This window comes from Mercenaria mercenaria, unplaced genomic scaffold (genome assembly GCF_021730395.1).
Source record: "Mercenaria mercenaria strain notata unplaced genomic scaffold, MADL_Memer_1 contig_2340, whole genome shotgun sequence".
NCBI lineage: Eukaryota > Metazoa > Mollusca > Bivalvia > Venerida > Veneridae > Mercenaria > Mercenaria mercenaria.
In genome coordinates this window covers 2,023-17,337 of record NW_026460395.1, presented here as the reverse complement: position 1 = coordinate 17,337, position 15,315 = coordinate 2,023, and the positions used below count along the sequence as shown (strand labels likewise).

Sequence of the window (15,315 nt, the reverse complement as noted above, 5' to 3'; positions counted from 1 at the left end):
GCTGGCGGGCTCGACATGTTGCCCGTGGGCATCTAGTTTATATGTTGGAGTTAGAATTCTGTCTCATTAAATCCGTTTACTTGAGGCACCAAAGAAAAAATGATATTGACAGTTTACTTTGTGTTTTATTATTGTTTACCAATAGTATTTTGTTTCTTTTATTAACAATAATGGTATAATGAATTCTCTGCTAACTTTTTGGACAGTGGCCATCATTTTGCAAATTGGTCTCCACTTGAGCTTGAGGAAATACCATAAATTATACAAAATTTATAAAAAAAAACTGCACGGTAAAATTTGTTTAAAATTTGCAACACAATGCAAAACACATGTAGTCAACTTTAAGTATATACCTAGTAAATACCATTTTTAAACATTACTACTAGGGGTAAAATACCTTAACGCACTAAGTTTCTGAATCATCTACCATCGTTATCTATGGAACAATATTAAGGCAAAAATTGCATATTGCCTTCTTGCGTACACGTGTCTCTGTCTGACAAGTTGACTGCTTGATTTTGACATTCGGAATCCCATCTTGCATTCTTACATGTACATGCCTTTATTTGATATTCAGTTTGATTTGATTTTGCCTGCTTCATATATTCGTCTCGCTTTCGGACATGCTGTAATCTGATATACTACTTCATCATACTGACTAGTGGTTCCGTACATCTTGCCTTTTCGGACCGTCAATGGTGTATACTTATTGACGAAGATAACATCTAGCTATCGGACATGATGTAATCTGATATACTACTTCATCCTACTCAACTAGTGGTTACTTACATCGTGCCTTCTTGGAGCGTCAATGGTGTATACTTCTTAGTGAAAACAACTTAAGAAGTTTCTTAACTATGTGATTGCAAGGAGCTGGGTTATGAAATAATTTCAGTGCATTCTTAAATTCTTGTTCAGGTGGAGATAACCCTTTCTACGGAAACACACGAACTGTACCGAGAGTGTTAAGACTACACGTCCGGTAACAGCACTAAACACCATATATTCCTATTTGAATCCAAGTAAAATGAGTATATTTTTCGAGACTCTACCTTTAATCGGATATATAAATAGCGCGCTATAAATAGCCTACAGAACAGAATTATGTCATCACCTGAGTACTAGTCGAAATAATTACACGTTCATACATGTATTGTTTTATATTTGTGACGCTGACGGGCAATCTAAATGGGGATATTGCCCATATGAAAAAATATCACAATATTTCCTGGGATCGCGTCAAATTAGTTGGACTACTGTTGCTTATTCAAAGGAGACATGATATCTAACATTTTGAGAAATGTGAGTACATTTTAGCTATTATAATTCAGTTAATTTCAAATGTAAACAAACGTTTGACCTCACACAACCTATTGTCATATGGGGCTGATTAAACACAAATATTCATTACATTTTCTGGAGAGTTTACGTAGGGGAGGTTTGGGGGGGGGGGGGGGGGGGGGGGGGGGGAGGGGCAAGCCCAATCCAGTGCTAGATAACCCGTGTCCTACCTCCTTCCCTCTCCCATCTCCTTCCTCCACTTGGCTGCAGAGTTTCAGAGGAAATTCCGAAATAGATTTGTGCAAAATATTTAAGTGTATGTTCGTTTGCAACGCCATTTTTCAGCAGTATTTCAGTTAAGTAACAGCGGACAGTTAACCTAACCAGTTCCTGGATTCTGTACCAGTACAAACCTGTTCTCCACAAGTAACTGCCAACTTCCCCACATGAATCAGAAATGGGGGACGAATGATATCAGACACGTCATAATGGTCATTTATCAAATCGTCACGGAGAACATACGCCCCGCCTGGGGATCGGACTCAAAAACCCAAAATCAGTAGATTTGTGCTATGATCCCTACTACACTAAACAAAATTCCTAATCGATCAGTTTTTATTGCATTGCATTACTATTTTGTTAATAATGCAAGTATTTACATGAAAGTTCACATACCGACATTTAAATAGGTACTGCAGCTAATTATTTTTTTTAACGACTCACCGCCAAAGTAACTGCTTTAGGCGTTTTGGCCAATTTAGCATATTTTGCACGTGCAGGGCATGTGCACCAATATGCACGTGTTAATGAGCACTTTTGGCATTACTGACGAAAGTCCTACTAGAAAAACACATATCATCATTAAATTGACACAAGAGCAACGCGCCCGGGTTGTCGGAATTATACAACAAAATTTAAAATCGGTCATTTCAATGAATTGTACTTTGGTTAAATTTCGAAAAAAGAGCGCGGATGGTAGATAACCAACGAGTGAAGGTTCTTGTAAAAGGAAATAAGTTACAAATGGAAATAACCATCAAGTAACAGTTACAAACAAATAACATCAAAATTCTATGAAATTGTAAAAACAATAACACTCTTGCCGTAAATATGTCCCAGCTAGCACATTCTGACAGCTCGATCCATTGCTCTTGTTTTCAATTTCACCATAATATGTGTTTTCTAGTTGGACTTTCGTCAGTAATGCCAAAATTGTAAACGAAACGTGCATGTTGGTGACATGCACTGCACGTGCAAATATCCAATATTAGGCAAAATGCCTAATGCGGTTACTTTGGCCATGATCACCAAACATAAATTAGTAATTAGCTGCATTACCTATTAAAATGCCGGCATGTAAAATTTCGTGCAAATACCTGCATTATTGACAAAATAGTAATACAAAAATAAATGGCCCGATTAGGAATTTTGTTGAGTGTATTGAACTAAATGAGTGAGTTTTGGGGAGAAACTGCTTGATTTGAAAGAAACTTGGTGAGGACAAAGGATGTTACTAAAGTGTGTCAGAGAAAATAGTCAGCATTTTCAGATTAGCATTACAAGGACATTTTCACTGTCTTTTTAGTGTTAATAAAAATATATAACATACAAAATTACATGTAGAAATTCAGTGTGCACATTTTGATTAATATTTCGCTACCGTAGGACATTTTCTTATCTGAAACCTGCCATGAATATCTGTCAAATTTTCTTTGTGCCTTTGAATTTTGGTGTTTTGCGGTACCTGATATGTATTTTAAAGGATTTTTTTTCTTCAGAGCACTGTGGTCAGCATTTGTCTCACGTGAACTGTGGAGACATTTGGATACTGTACCTGAATGTTCATCACAAAGTGCTGGTGTTTTGATATCTACAAGGTGTGTATGTTTTATATAAATATGTTAAAGCCTTTAGATAATTCTTAAAAAAACGAACGTTCTAAGCATTTTGCATTTGTTAAGTATGTGTTTGTTAAGTATTGCTTTATAAATGAATATTTTAACAACATTTAGTTTTATTATGGTGAAAAAAAACTAAAAATGGCCTTACTGAATGATGAATAACATCAAAATATCATTTTATACCCCCGCTTCGAAACGGGACGTATTATGTGATCACTAAAGTTGTCCGCTTTCTAACTTGAGCAGTTCTTATCCAACGTTACAGTGTATCTTGGTATCATAACTCGGTAAAGTTTGACAGTCAGCTGGATTATCCCAGTGTCTGTTGTATTACGGCCGATGGTTTACTTAAACTAAACTAAAAAAAATCTGACAGACTGAGTGTAAACTGTTACTTACTAGGTACTTTTTATCCAATGTTCACCAACCTTGCCACAATGTTAATGAGCATAAAATCTCAGACAAATTCGATAACCTAATAATTCTCTAAGGCACTCTGGAACAATAGCCCTTTAACAAGAAAATCGCAATATTGGCAGTGTCCCTCGTTTATCATATCCAATCTTAATCAAACTTAGTCATAATGTTATATTGGCCAAGTTCAATAACAAACAGAATAGTCCTCGAGGCTCTGGAATCCGTCAACATTTAGAAAACTGACAACTAGTCTGCTGAATAGGACTAGTACTCAAAAAGTCAAAAGTAATGTTTTGTGACGGGTGTATATTGTGACAGTTTGGCTCTCATGTTTAACTAGTATTGAGAAAATAAAAATGATTAACCATTGAAACATTTTAATGTTAATGAAAAAAAATGTACAGCTTAATTTCTTCTATTTTTATCACATTTCAGTTCTAGCGCCACAAGTTTCTATATATTTTATTCACTAAAGAGTGTTTTTGTGAAAAAAATCTTCTGAAATATGAACGGCGTCACTGTGGAAGTGTTTTTTAATGAAATCATTTTTTAACTTTCGAAAAAAAATGAAATAAAGCTGGGGGCATGTAACTGAAATCACTGTTTCTTGCTTCTGTACCGGTTCTTGCTGTTCTTCGTTTCTTAACATGAACTGCATTAGAAGAGCCCGCATGCATTTTCTTACTTTCGAAAAAAATAGAATAAAGCTAGGGGTCTGTATTAAATTTATTCACTCAGCAGAGTTTCGGGGTTTCTGTACCGGTACTTAATGTTCTTCGTCCTAACATAACTGAATTAAAGGTAGAGGCTTAATGGCTATATGTGATACGAACACACCGAAGTCACTTATATCAGGTATAAAGAAATCAGTTCGGCAAAAATGTTTCTTTATGTTCCGTATTACCATGCCCCATTTATTTTTTTTTTTCCTCCAATGAAATGAATCTTCTATACACCATCAGCATGAAGTGGACATTTGCATATTATCGACACTTCTATGCCCGGTTATTTATTCTGGAGTTATTGCCAATGTGAGGGAGACTTTAAGTTTGTCCTTTTTCAGTATGAAGACATGTTAGTTTTTTAAACTTTGTGGTTGTCGCTTTCTGATTAACTCTCCTTCCTGTTATTTTCTTCTTCAGAGCAGACGGCAACAGAATTGGAGATTACCCAAATCTAAAGAGGAGTACAAGAAACAACAAAAAAGCTATGAAAAACAAATGAAATAAAAACAACGTGAAATTATATTGAATCATGGCCCTGGGTTCCAGACCGTTCGACAACAACGAAAAAAAATTATTTTTTTTAGCTCACCATAGCACAAACTGCTTAAGGTGAGCTATTGTGAGTGACCGGCGTCCGTCGACGTGCGTCTTGCGTAAACATTTGCCTTGTGAACACTCTAGAGGCCACATTTATGACCCAATCTTTATGAAACTTGGTCAGAATGTTAGTCATGATGATCTCTAGGTCAAGTTTGAAAGTGGGTTATGTGGGGTCAAAAACAATGTCAGTAGGTTAGATCAAAGAAAATGCCTGTGAACACTCTAGAGACCACATTTTTGACCCAATCTTTATAAAAATTTGTCAGAATGTTAGAATGTTAGTCTTGATAATCTCTAGGTCAAGTTTGATATTGGGTCATGTGGAGTTAAAACCTAGGTCAGTAGGTTAGATCAAATAAAACGCTTGTTAACACTCTAGAGACCACATTTTTAACCCAATCTTTATAAAACTTGGTCAGAATGTTAGTCTTGATGATCTCTAGGTCAGTTTCGAAACTGGGTCATGTTGGATCATAAACTAGGTCACCTGGTCAAATCAAATGAAAAGTTTGTAAACACTCTAAAGGCCACAGTTGTGTACCAATATTTATGAAACATAGTCAGAAAATTTGACTTGATGATTTCTAGGTCAAATTTGAATCTAGGTCATGTGGGGTCAAAAACTATAAACGACAGTGTCTACTTGCAGTAGGGAGCACAATGCCTAACTTTATAGTGCTGCCTCACCCCACCCAGTCACATTATACTGACACCGGGCTGACCAGTCCCATCACTATCCTCTTAATGCTGAACGTCAAGCAAAGAAGCTTCTAGTACCATTTTTACGTCTTTGGTATGACGCGGCCGGGGATTGAACCCACGACCTCCCGCACTCAAAGCGGACGCTCTACCACTAGGCTACCGAGGCGGTAGGCCACAGTTGTAACTCAATCTTTATGAAACTGGGTCGAATGTTTGTCTTAATCATTTCTAGGTCAAGGTCGAATCTGGGTCATGTGGGGTCAAAAACTAGGTCACCCGGTCAAATCAAAGGAAAAGCTTGTGAAATCTCTAGAGGCCACAGTTGTAACCAGATCTTAATGAAATTTAATCAATATGTTTGTGACGATCTTTAGGTCAAGTTCAACTCTTGTCATGTGGGGTCAAAAACTAGGTCAGTAGGCCAGATAAACTCTTTTGAGCGATATGTAGGGTCATGGCCCTCTTGTTTTTGCTAGATATCTGGAAATTAATGCTATGTTTCTGAAGAATGCTTTGAAACTTAATTCTGACAGACTATCATGAAAACATGTGAGAAATAGTTGTTTTTACTAATTTTACGATGAAAATCGAAAAGCGTTTGTTACGCTTTACTCGAGGTAAAGAAAAGTATTTATGGAGGTCAGTGCCTTCAATTTTATAAAAGACAATTCAACACACATTTCTGTCGAGATCTAACTTTATGTGATGGACCTTTTTATCTCGGACAAAGTATATGATACGCGAAAACGGTTCGGCAATGTTGCTTAAATGAGCATGCATATCTTTAACAGTCTGCAAATAAAAGATAGATTTTAAGAAGTTATTCATTTATATCATACTGTATAATAATAGATTTATGCTATGTCATTTTCAAAGAGAATTTATATGTGTTTCCTTTTATTTGTTAACTATCTGTTTGTGTTGGCATAATAAACAATTATGAATATAAAAATATAAAAATGACGTATTTCCTTAACTTTTTGTTTCATCAAATCTAGAATCTGGCAAGAACAAACTTTACCTTTGAAAAGATGAATTACAAGGAAAAGACAATTGAAACCCAGATTCTTTAATCTTAAATGTCTACTTAAAGTTCCCAGATACATGTACAAAAGTGGAAACATTATCAAGTGAATGAAGCTTTGTGCAATAACGCCTTCACGATGTCTTTTAAGTTATTTTGTTTGTAGGTTCCAAAACGGCTCACTAGAGCTACGCAGCCATTGCTAGTTGACATTTTTAATCCCCCCACCATGAGTGGTGGCGGGGGTTTGGGGGCTGTGCGGGCTATAGGAATGGTCTCCGTCCGTCAGTCCGTCCGTAACAATCGTGTCCGCTCATTATTACTTAAACCCTTTGAAGGATTTTCATGAAATTTGGGTCAATTGATCACGTCATCAAGACGATGTGCAGAACTCAGAGTCAGCACTGTCAGCTCAAGATCAAGGTCACAACTCTTAAGATCAAGTTTTGATCCTTCCGTTTTGTGTTCGCTCTGTATCTACTTAACAACTAGAAGGATTTTAATATGACTTGGCTGTAATATTCACCTTATCAATACGATGTGCAGAATTCAAAATTCAACAGTGCCAGCTCAAGGTCAAGGTCACAACTAAAATGTTCAATTAACTGTCCCTTCCTTTTCTGCTAAGCCACTTGAAGGATTTTCTTGCAATTTAGCCAAGTGTTCACCTTATTGAGATAATTCGCAAAACCCATGGGTCAACCATTCATGTTCAAGGTCAAGGTTATTATAAAATATACTTGATATTCAATACTATCAACCTTTTCACTACCCATAGCAGCGGTGGGGGATATAACTGTCTTTCAGACTGCTTCAATGAAAAGCGGGAAGGAGATATCGAATTCCAGTCCGTCAGATAATGTTACCTCAAAAACCATAAATTCGTCTTAAATAGTTTTAGAAACTTCATACATATTAGCTGTTTTGTCTGAACGATTAATTTGCAACAAATATAGGGAATTTAAATAAAGTACATGTAATGAGAGAAAGTCTAACCACGAGAAGCAGAACTCTCTTGAATAATGTGTGAATTTTGTCCTTGTTTCCCGTTTTTAAAACTTTCGACATCTGAAGGGCATTCAAGAAAGTAAGTGAGGAAGTACAAAGCGTAAGAACTAATCTCTTATTAGTTTTGAAAATATCTCCCCTTTTTGTACTCTAGTTATTTTTCAACTAATGTGAAAAAATACGTTTTAACACTCCGCTGAAGCCATAACATTCTTGAATCATTTTCCGTCGCTGTACTTTTACATAATTTTTCATTTGTTGATAAATAATAACAAAGACTCCTTACACACTGATAAATAGTAAAAGAAAAATTTACAGAGTTAAAGACCTAGCTTGAATAGTTTCAAAATGATTACTCCCCTCCCCCTGTCCCGTAAATCACTAAACTTTTATTTTAATGCCATATGACAACTTCTTTCTAGTGGTGGGGAATACCACACTGCAGGTGCCCCGCCAGGCAATATCTCGAGCACGGGCGGTCGCTTACCAGTCGTAGGTAATCTGGGGCGGCTACCTTATATGACGATCCCAGCGGGTCTCGAACATACAATGTTATGAGGCCATTGGGTTTATGTATAGAGAGAAATGTATGTAGACACAAGCCCTTTCCATTCCATATATAGCCCATTTATCATCAAGACCTTTCAATTTTTGAGACAATAGATATTATATGTACATTTTAATGACGGTTTCTATTTAATATTAATTAATTTATTTACAAACCTAAGTAATGTTAACGTATACTGTAATGTGAACCAAATAACTAAATCTTTGCTCTTTTTAGATGTGACAAACGCCGACAAGCCTTCAATAGTTCATTACCAGATGTTTAATCCTTATGTTCATTTTCCATCATGTTTATCTTGTTTTAGAACTAAAAAGAAACCGGAAAAAAAACTAAAAAAAGAATGAGTCGTCAGCTCGGTTCGAACTCGCAATATATAGATTACAAGGCGGGCATTGCATCCACTACACCATGATGTAAAATCTATTGATAGATTGCGAAATACAGATATATAAAATGATTAACAATTTAAAGGGCGGCTTTCAATGATGAAAAAAAAAGTTGATGGATCTTATAGCTTTTAATTCTACTTTTAGAGAACGGTATAAGACTTATAACATACAAGAATCTTTATTTTATGCAATAAAATAACATGTGTAGAGGCTTGATGATACACCGAACTTTTCAAACTTGATTAATGGACGCCTCGACAAATCAAACAGGTTTAAAGGTCCGGTTACCGGACACGTAGCCACGATACGCAGTGTCGTATTTTTCCGTGGTTTAGCGGAAGCTCCCGAACACGAAACGCCCTCTGGTGCGAGAACGTGACATGCTACATTGCATGCTGCGTTATGCTATGTTGTATTCGGCTTAGCGACATGTGAAGTGCAAAGGTAGAAAAAATCGCAATACGTAAGCGCATTCGCCAAAGTTAAAATGTTTCATCCACACAATGCAGGAACCAATTTATTTCTTATCGTTTGCAAATATACAACACAAATGCATGTATAATGTACGATGTAAGTTTACCACCTGTCAATGCATCGAATGTTGCATGTCACACTGCAGCATGTCCAAAAACAAGATAAATATTGCAGACTTATGCAGAAGGTCACATGTAACTATACTAGTATGATATAGAGATATGGGCATATAAGAATGCAAGATGCATTTTCAAATGTCAAAATGTTGATGCCACTGTGTAAAATAATGGCTTACATGAGTACGAAAGCAACATACAATTTTTGCCTTAATATTGTTCCATAGTTATCATTGGCTCAGTCTTGTCTCATGTCTTCTGAACTGCATACTCTGGAGATATTTTGCATTTTGAAATAGGCAATTGTGTTCTATTCAAAGCCTGGGAAGCCGTTGAAAATATTTTTGCTTTGTCAGAATAAATCATACCTTATCTATGCATTAAAGATCCTGATCAATTTGCGCTAATTAGTGTTAATTGGCATTCATCGTGTTTCTGATGTCAGTTTGCAGGTAGAAAAAAATGTTAAAAATTGTCTGGATTCCCAGGCTATTTTATTCACTATGATTTTATAAAACAATGGAGAAAATATGGGATAAATAAAATGCTTTTAGCTCGAGTATGCGAAGAATATTGAGAGATATACTACTTACCACGGCGTCGGCGTTGGTTAAAGTTTTATGAATGATGGTAATATCTTGTATACGATTAAAGATATTAAGTTGAAACACTTGTTTATATTAACAGTCTCTACCTGTAGGCAAGACTACATAACTCTGTCAAGTATCTTGACTAGAATATGACCATTTTTAGACTTGGAAATTGGTTCAGATTTCGTACAAGTCCGCGTTTTGTAAAAACTGTTTGACATGTGGCTTTGAAACTGTGAAACTTATTCATTATAACAGTTCCTACCTGTAGGCAAGAGTGCATAACTCTGTCTGTAAGTTTTATTGCCAAATTTGATAAATATATTATCTAGTAGAAACTGTAGAGCTTCACAAACCTGATCACAACTCCATAGGTTATATCTCTTAAATGCACTGTTAGAAAAGAATGCTCTAGTTTCATTGCAAGCCAGATAATTAACATTTTCTCTTGCAAATGTTTTCTCAATTAAAGCTACTAGTTTGTCTTTAATAAGATTATGTGGTAAATTAGTATAAAGAGTAGAAAAATCATAAGTACTTATCTTCGAACATTTGAAGTGTTTGTTTTTTAGCTTTTTGATAACATCTCCAGGGTTCTTGATGGACGAAAATAGATTAACACCCGAGTTCTCATAAACCTTTGAGCAATACTTCTGTACGTGGTCTTTAATTGTAGTAAGACAAGAAGTCAAAAGTACAGAAATGTTTTTTGTAGTGCATAAGGTTGAATTTACAATGAATCGAGCTTTATATGGAGTTTTGTGAAGTTTAGGGATTCAATAAAGAGTAGCGAGCTTCATTTGACTGTCGTCAAGTGCGACATTAAAATTTATACATTGATTTACATGACTTTTTGCAATAGTTTCCTCATTTAGTTGTGATAACTGGTAAGTTTTTGTATGTTTCAGTTCATTTTGTAATACTTCTGTGTAGTAAATGCGACATATAATAATATCATTATAAGAAGCTTTGTCTGCAGGAGTGAAAACAAAATTCGTATTTACCTTGGATAAGGCTTGTTTAAACTTCGAAGTGAAAACTTGGGTTTAGGAGGTAATAAAGAAGGATTTGATTCATAAAATTTAACTCGTGTTTTAATGATTTTAAATATATTCTTTTTCCATTCAGTGAGAGCGTGCGATATATTCCATATTCACGAAAAACAAACACATTTTCTTTTTATTTTATGCTCAATTACGTTGAGATGTGCATTTTGCAACAATTTTTAGTCTCACCGCGGGAAACAGACGCGCGTAAACAGACATGGCGTCAGACGAGTTGTGACGTTAGAAAGACGCACACAACATAAAGTTCCATTCTATTTTATTTATTGCTGCTTAACATTAAGAAATTCTCATTAAGTAAAATAATTTGAATCGAGAAATATACTATAAAGAACAAAGTGCGACTACAATTTTCATCCTGTTTTAAGCAAATAATTTAAAATTCATACAGTGTCACAATGTATTGTGGGGGGGGGGGGGGGGGGGGGGGGCGGAGCTATATCTCTCACAGTGTGAAAATACAGATTTCATACTTTCACAGTGTGAGTGGTGAGATATAAAATATTTAACGGACAGAATACAGTATTTCATTAGTTAGCATAAAATAAACCGAGTAATTTCAGAGAGACATTTTTCAAAGTAAATGGACGAGGGAATTCTATATTTTGGACCTTTGGAAAAAATATCTCTGATTCTTTTATCATTAAAAATCTTAAAATTACCCGTTATGACATGGCCAGCTGGTTAGTAACAGTATTTAGATTCTTTACATTTACAACTATCTGGAACATTAAGTTCTATATCTAAATCCGAGACAATTTGATTGTAATTAAATATAACGTTTCTAACTGGTTTATTATATTTGTAACAGATAATAGGTGTTTCTGAATTCTTGAAATATTTAGGAATAGAGATAACTACAGATTGGTCTCTCAACATACTAGGTAAATAAATAAACTCGATTCCTTTATTTATGAAAATAATTTAAGACTGAAATGGTCAACCAATCAAAATATCATTGATACGATGCACACGGATAACGGTCTCTCATGTAACGTTGAAAGAACAGTGCACATGCTTAGCATGTTTACGTAAACACGTCGCGCTAGTTTCATGTGGAGTGCTGTATGGGCGGCTGCGTTCTTTAAATGTGGCTTTTCTTAATTGACTTTTGTCATTGTGTTTTAATGTGCATTTGTATTAAACTTATTTATAGTCATCACCGGTAATTTATACTGGTGACTCGTCCAGAAGACTCTTGCTATCTTTAGTTTAAGGTTAATATGTAAAATACAGAAGGCGCTACAGTTCTGTAAGAGTCACTGGAGTTTTAGAATGTCAGGTGTACAACATCGATAAATAGGACGACTTTTATCCGAATGTTTGTTATATTAGTTGGATAAGCAGTGTCCAAAGTAATGACCCATGGTTTCGTAGTCAGTTACACATCGTATCATAAACGAGGGTGGAATTTTTTCTGTCTGTATAAACATGTTTATTGTATGTAATTGTTCACTTCATTTATACTAGATATATTTCTAAGTAGATTTGAATTAACAAACAAAGAATTAAACAAGATTTTCTATTGTACATTTTAGTTACTTATACCCCCTTCACATCTACGATTTTTCTTACGATTTGTGACAGATTGCACAAAATCGTAAAAGTTCACCGATTTCCCACATTTACGAGCTATTTAAGAGCTGTTTACGATCAAATTGCGATTTATTCCGAGTTATTACGATGCATTTATGACTAAAATTACCGATTTGTTCCGAGTAATTACGGATCAATACGATCGTTTTACGGGCTATTTACGAGTTATTTACGAGCTGTTGCGAGTGAATTACGGAATATCATGATTCACCAAAGGCTTTACGGGTACATTACGATTTGTTTACGAGTTGTTACGAGTAGTTGCGTGTTAGATACGAGTATTTACGAATATCATGTTTTTGCAATTTAAATTTGCACGAAGGCGAGCGTGCTCTCTTCTTGTTGTTGACTACCTCCTTTTTAGGTGGCATTGTTGCAGATATGATTGAGGTCTCCCTCCTTTGACGTATTGACAGCAACTGAAAGGAACTGTTCGATTTGGCAGCTTTTATACCTCTCATAAATCGTAAAGCATACGTATGTTCTCGTAAAGTACTCGTAAAGTACTCGTAAAGTGCCCGTAACAAATCGTAAACCCCTCGTACCGCATCGTGAAAGAAATCGTAAGAACTCGTAAACACATCGTATTTAATCGTAAAACAAAGTCTTTAAGATACATTTACGAGCGCTTACGAGTGGTTTACGTGTTGTTTACGATTTGTTACGAGCTCTTTACGAGCTCTTTCCGAGCTATTCACCGATAACTCAAATCGCGGACGATCGTAAGAAATTTTTGACATGTCAAAAATATTACCTCAACATTCACGATTGCTTGCGATCGTCTCCGAGTAGTGCCGAGCTATTTACGACTACCGACGAGCTATTTGCGATTGCGAGCGTCTGCCTACGAGTTGGCAAATCGTAAGGAATCGTAAGAAAAAATCGTAGGTGTGAAGGGGGTATTAAGGAAACACAAAACCAATCAATATCGACGAAAAAGTTTCTTTTGGATTAACCAATGAAAAAAAAAACTATTTTGTTTTATGTTTTCCAGTGAATTATAGAGTTTTCTCAGTGAAATAAAGTGACAATCCACAGTTTTGAAACAGTAGATTACCACTGTTTTAGCCGAACTAGTTCCGGTCCTCCGTCGCGATTGAAGTCAAATTGTATACCGAGCGTTATGAATACCGGGGACCATAATGACGATAACGTCATTTTATTTGTGTTATGCTTTCTGCTGACCTTTCCCGCGATTTTTGATATTTTATGAATTACGCAACAAAAGTAGTTTTACACATGAAATAAAAAGAAAATTTGTTTGTGTCAGTGAAATATCAATTTTATTTCACTCGTGAGCACCAAAAAAGTCATTTTCACTCGTGTCTACGCCACTCGTGAAAATATCAGTATCTCGTGAGCACCAAAAAAGTCATTTTCACTCGTGGCTACGCCACTCGTGAAAATATCAGTTTTTGATGCTCACTTGTGAAATAAAATTGATATTTCACTGAAACAAACAAATATCCTCTATATAAAGTTTCAAGTTTTAAATTTATTGTTTTTACAACCAGGCGGTCTTAATCCCATTTGGTAATAAAAAAATACATATAAATATGGCGGCCTGTATAAGAAGTATATATTCTAATGACATATATAAATTTCTCATATTATAATAACAATAATATAATGTTACTAATCTATCTGCATTCATTGTATATATTCTTACCACTTAGTGCAACAAACGTACACACTCGAGATACTTAATATCCAATTAAAAAAAATGCATCTGAAAGTTTAAAGATGAAGTTTAAGAAGTTTCCTAATAAACCAACAGGAAGTTTTTTTTCCTTAGTATTATGAAGCGAGTTCTGTTCATTTGGAAAGATGTGTAGATTTTGGCTAGGCGTTTGTGTACTTATTGTAAGTAAGTTTATTCTCTCTTTTTTTTTTTTGATATTCTTCGATACATTAACAAGTTTTCATTTAATCTTTTAAAGAGATATATAGTACGTCATTCAATATAAGTATTTAAGACCTACGTGGACATTGAGAACGCATTTCGGAATACTATCTAGTGTTCTCGCATACTTTCTTACCTTTTCAAAACCCAAAAGCCAATTGACGGTGGAGATATTTAAAAAAAAGATGTCTATGGGCTCAACATGCTCAATGGTGTCAAAACTGATTTTATGTAGTCTTGCTGGTTCAACGGGAAGCATAGTGCGATACAGTGAAAGCAAGAGCATGGGATCACCTGTGTCCTGAGGACACACATCTGTATCGTATGGACTAACTAATCCCGCTTTGAATTTCCGCAAATCTTCGAAGATTTCCGCAAGTAATCATTATCAGTTGGGAAAGTATGTGTAGGAAGTTGGCTAGACAATCGGCAATCGACAATCGACATTCGCCGTTTATATAGGCAAAACCAATGTTGAGCTAGAATTTTCAGCCAGTTAAACATTCAGCTCGACATTCTTTTTAATATAGCGAAAATCAAAGTTTACCTGGAATGTTTAGCCGGACAGACATACAGCTCGACATTCGCCATTTACGTAACTATATAGGTAAAATCGAATGTCGAGCTGGAATGTTTAACCTGCTGGACATTCAGCTAGACATTGGTTTTTATACAGCGAGAACCAATGTCGAAGTGGAATGTTTATCCAGCTAGACATTCAGCTCGATATTCGCCATTTATTTAGTGAAATCGAATGTCGAACTGGAATGTTTAGCCAGCTAGATATTTAGCTCGACATTCGCAATTTATATAGCGAAAACCAATGTCGACCTGGAAGGTTTATCCAGCTAGACATTCAGCTCGACATTCGCCATTAATATAGGGAAATTGAACGTCGAGCTGGAATGTTCAGCCAGCTACACAATCAGCTTGACATTAGTTTTTATATAGGGAAAT

At 35.5% G+C, this 15,315-nt stretch overlaps 1 long non-coding RNA gene across 1 annotated transcript; it reads left to right on the top strand.

The window, feature by feature from the left end:
- The first annotated feature begins 448 nt into the window (after positions 1-448).
- On the top strand, positions 449-6,589 carry LOC128552335 (uncharacterized). Its single transcript, XR_008369045.1, has 3 exons — positions 449-1,302; positions 3,060-3,158; positions 4,742-6,589. It is a non-coding gene; the product is annotated as an uncharacterized LOC128552335 (long non-coding RNA).
- Positions 6,590-15,315: the final 8,726 nt, after the last annotated feature.